A 5,217-nucleotide genomic window follows, 5' to 3' on the forward strand; every position below is an offset into this window, starting at 1 on the left:
AAAATTCTGTAGATGATGTTTCATAGGAGGCATGAGGGACTTCCTATACACTTTTGATTCATGGTGAAAGGACTATTGAAAATTTATTCATTTTTTCAATTGTGTTCCCCTTTTCACATGATAAAATACCATTCTGAGTGGTATTATTACTTTGGTCAGTGTCATGCATCCAAGTCACCTGATGGACTTGTTCAAACACCATTCCCTGGATCTATTCTCCAAAATTTGTAATAAACAGACCGCAAGGCGGGGTGGGGACAGCGGTGCTGGTGTTGAGTTCTCAGGTGGTTCTAATGCTGTCGGTCCGTGGATCAAACTCTGAGAATCACTGACCTATGTAAACAGTAGTAAATAGTAATAAAACAAATATGGATGAGGCTATGTGTTATGCTAGAATTCCACACATTGCACGTGCATATATACTGCATTTAGCATAAAAGAATATCTTCCTGATAGAAGTGAAGAAAATCCAATGGCTTCTGTGTCATAAGGTTTGTGTATATATTTCATCTTGACTGTGTATGCGACTGGTTGTTTTAGAGGTGTTTTTGCAGCATTTTGATATCTCGAGAGACAGATTTCAGGATTGCCTTGGCTCTGACTTCATAGCTACTATACACTACTCTGAGATCTGCTTTAACCTAAAGAACTCTTCTCTTCGCATGTCTTTTTCTTTCCTCACAATCTGTCTGCATATCGGTACGCTCTTATAATCCTTACACAAGAACATGGATTCTGGCTGCTATGTATACAGGTCTTGTGGTTCCACATTGATTTCCAACTTTCAAATGACATTTGTACCAAAATATTTCTGGAAGTCTCTTAGGGAATTCAAATACTTCATACTCTTTGAAAAAAACTCCTGCAGCGTCCTGTGATTTCCAATAGGAGGCCTTTAATTAAGGATGCCTAAGCACAAGTATAGAAAGACGTCAAGAACAGACCATGACAAGAGTGCAGGCAAAGTGAAATGGATTCTGACAAACAATGGGCTTACACTGTCACGACATCCTGATATGTTTCTCTTTATTTAACCTCGCTCTTCGGGGGAAGGGGGGAGGTAAATCGGGTAAAAGGGGTCAAATATGTGGTGACAGAAAGAAATCTAACTATGTGTGGTAAACACACAATGAAATATACATATGCCTTACTGTTAAAATGTACAGCTGAAACTTACCGAATTTTATTAACCAATGTCACCTAAAAAAAATTAATTAAAAAAAAAACCTCTCTCTTCATTTTTTTTTCCCAACTCTGGGCCCCTAGAAGGTCTGTAGCCCACCTTCCAGCATTGAGCATCCAGTGCTACCCATCTCTCCCAAACTTTCTGCCTCCCTGCTCTGTACTTCACTTTCTTTGTTATGCCTTCTGAAACCCTCCCCTCCCACTTATTAGAGTTTAGGAGATACCGATGAATCATTGAAACAACCTTCTCATCTGCCAATACCCAAAGGACATTTTTATGTTTTAATAAGAATCTTATGGGTATAAATGACCTCAATATGAAATTGAGAGTTTCAGGTAGCCTGGAGAGAAAAAAATATTAACGCATATGAGAAATTTAGTTTTCCTTAAAATCACACCGCATGTACAGTTGCTTCTTGCCTATGCAGATAAATAGTTCTGAAGAGGGAACAAAAAGAAATAAAAAGGCGAAATAAAACCAGATGGCGATGTTTGCTGATTTCTGTCATTTTCATATTGGAAACTTATAAGTATGATGAAAATGATGGTGATAAACACATTGACTGCCAGCCATATAATTATCTACCTTAGATTATAATTATTTGAAATTAGATCGTCTCTCCATTTCTATAGTATAAGTTCTAAATGACAAAGACCATGACACTTTCAATTCCCATAAAGCAATCACTAATAAAAAATAATAATACTATAATAATAACTAGTATAGCTATTGAAGAGAAAAATCAAATCACAAAATAAAATACAAATAACCATAAAAAGAGAAGGATTTTAAAGGAAATAAATATCTATTTCAAAGAGAAAGACTATTTTGAGAACAGCTTGATGATTCTCAAGAGTATCTTTTAAGTCATCTCCAAAAATCCTATGCCTGAATTTCAAGGAGAAATGCAGTTTCTGCGAGGAGGTGTGCACCGCAGCAGCGAGTAGGAATCTTATGGTGCCATCTACGTATTCTGCCTATTGCAGGTACTAATTTTTTATGTCTAGGTTATATAATTGAATAAAACGTTTAAGATAACCCTTAATATCACCTATGATGTAACAGGGATAAGCTTCTCCATCTAGATACTACCATCATTTATTAGTACTGCTTTAAAGCAAAAATTAGCATAAGAAAGGAAGTTCTGCAGATGGCATAGTGGTAACAGGTGATGAGAAATGACAAAGCTAATCATGATTTTCATTTTGTATTCTCAGTCTTTTTCCTTTGCCCAGATATTGATGAGAGGGAATCTAAGCCTCTAAAACTACCATGCTCCTAAATGTGAATTCAGGTATCCTGGTCCAGACAGATTATCTCTGAACAGAATGAGAAATTTATGGCAATGGTCATCGACCTCGACAGTCTTTGAAAATACTATGTAGGTATAGCGGGGATGGTTTAATACACTAAAAAGAGATAGGACCGAGGCGCACATGGAACTGCACAGTCTGTTAAGATGGAGGGTCTTGTGTTTTATGACCAAACACGTTCCCTTGACATGCCCAGGCCATGCAGGACTTGATAGATTGCGAAGGTGTCCAGTCCTAGCTGATTCCAGTGAAGTAACAGTCCAGAAAGAAAATCCCAGTTCCGAAAGAAGCCTTTATCAAGAGTGGGCAGAGTTCACAGAAACAAGACATGACTTGTCAACCTAAACTACCTTCATTTCCTTACAGCTCATTAGGACAGTAAAGTAAGATACTGTATATATCTGGACATCAACAAAGCATGTGACATTTTCTTCTATAATATTTCCATGAAAAGCTATAGACACAAGTCCTGGCTATGAGTTCAATTAGGCAGAATTATATTTGGTTGACTACATACGGCAGAGGAGCCTCTGTCTTGCCTAATATTGTCAGTCACTGAAGCCAAGTTCTGGAAAACACGATTATCAAAATTATAGGTGACACAAAAATAGAAAGAATAAATTTTCTGGATAACAGAATCTGTGTTCAAAAAGATGGCAATAGACTGGAAAGGTGCGCCAGATCTAAAGAGCTGACATTTGATAGGAAACATTTAAAAGCCTTGCATATGTGCTCCCAAATTAAAATGCTCAGGGCTATCTAATAGAAAATATACCATTATTGTGCATAATTAATATGTACATTTGATATGTGCTAGACATAATAGAATTTAATTGATATTTTCTGATTTTCTTTTTAACCACACTGTTAGGGGGATATAATTTTCTGAATTGTTCAATAGCGGAGGTCGGGAGAAGTTAACTTATTTTGAGTACACCAATACCAGAGTTGGTGTCCTTACTTACTCTGTAACACTGGAAGTACACACATAAAGTGTTGGAGGAGCTTGTGGTTTAGGGATTTTACTTTTAGAGTAGATTAAAATTTTAAATTTATTCAGCTCAGCATATGAATGGTAAGATGTGGGCCAAAAAACAGTTAATATCTAAGTCTTAATTCATCATAACTACAGTGTCCAGAATGCCAAAGATGAGGATTTGATTGTGCCTCACCTGCTGAGACCAGGGCACTGGGTTCAAATCTTAGCACCATAATTTACATGAATATAAACCAGAGCAAACTGAAAATACAGGAATCACTGTTGTGAGAATGCTCAGTATTGTGTATACAAAAGAGGAAAAAGAAATGAGATTTATGCTCTATTTCCGAAGAAAAGATTTAAGGTCCTCACATCTATAAATAGTAGAGAGATTTTTCTAATAAAACTCCTAGTGAAAGATGAATCAGGCTTGCAAAGGGGAGAAGTAGGACACTAGGTAGAATTTATTCTAAGAGTTTATATCTGTATGAGGAAATATATTTAGTAATATTTCTGTATAAGGAAATACAATTTATTTCTGTACAAGGAAATATATTTAGTAATGTTTATAATATACTCTAATAATATTTTATAGTGTTATGATTATTATCTTAATGAAATTATTGTTATGAGTGGCTTGATTAATAGTAAAAAAAAATTCTGACCTGTAGAAACAAAATCTACTTTCTTCCATGTAACATTGAACTTGAGCTCTTTTGCAATGGTGAACAGCTTTCCTTATGAGAGACAGAGCTTAATTTTCTAGCATTTGGTAATTTTAAAAGTCTTATCTATCTATCATGGTTAGATTTCATGAGACATTTAAATTTTCTTATATTGAGTATGTTATCATTTAACCTGGATCAACCTCTAAGTGGGTTTTATTTTTAAAATTTTAGACTTAAAATTTAAAGACAAAGTATGTATACAGTTAGCAAAATAAAGTTTTAAAGATTGTGCCACCGTCGCCGTGCCACCCTGAACAAGCCCGATCCCGTCTGATCTCGGAAGCTAAGTAGGGTCAGGCCTGGTTAGTACTTGGATGGGAGACCGCCTAGGAAGGCCAGGTGCTGTAGGCATAAAAAAATTTAAAAAATAAAGATTGTAAATTGATAAGGTCCTTGCAATCTGTGAGGTCAACAAACGCTTTGCCAAAAAAAAAAAAAAGATTGTGCCGATTAACTTCATATCTTGGCATAGAAATTTCATTTAATATTTCATGGGTTACTCTCAATATTAACAAAAATAATTTTCTTTGCCACAGAATTACATTTCTGAATTTTTTCTCTTTACCATGTGAAAAACTTTCATTTATCCTCCTTATAAAGATGCTCTGCAGTACAAAGTTTTATGTTGCTTCCTTCTCTTAGAAAGACATTGTAATTGTGACTGTTAGTGAAAGGGATGTAAAGTGAATTCACTTTCTATAGTCCCCAGTGAGAGACTTTTTCATGACGACCCTTTTCCCTAGGTCATTTTTTTCCCCTCAAACCGTTTTTCTGGAATACTTTAGAAGTTACAGGATAACAGAAATATTATATGTCAGTATGCTCATTAAGTCGAAGTAGTTGTGCTCTTTGTGGAATAATTGTTAGACAATTAAGCTTCATTTATTTGCATTTAGATTTTGTGTTGTAGCCACAGAAGTATATATAGATTATGAAAGGTAAATCAGATGACTCAGGTATAACACTTCTTTTCCTATAGCTTGGTATGACTAGTATTATCATCATTTAAAT

General features: G+C 35.3%; 1 pseudogene; it reads left to right on the forward strand.

Moving 5' to 3' along the window:
• The first annotated feature begins 4,439 nt into the window (after positions 1 to 4,439).
• Positions 4,440 to 4,557, forward strand: LOC120592514 (uncharacterized; annotated as a pseudogene).
• Positions 4,558 to 5,217: the final 660 nt, after the last annotated feature.

Source organism: Pteropus medius, unplaced genomic scaffold (assembly GCF_902729225.1).
Source record: "Pteropus medius unplaced genomic scaffold, Ma_sr-lr_union100, whole genome shotgun sequence".
NCBI classification, from domain to species: domain Eukaryota; kingdom Metazoa; phylum Chordata; class Mammalia; order Chiroptera; family Pteropodidae; genus Pteropus; species Pteropus medius.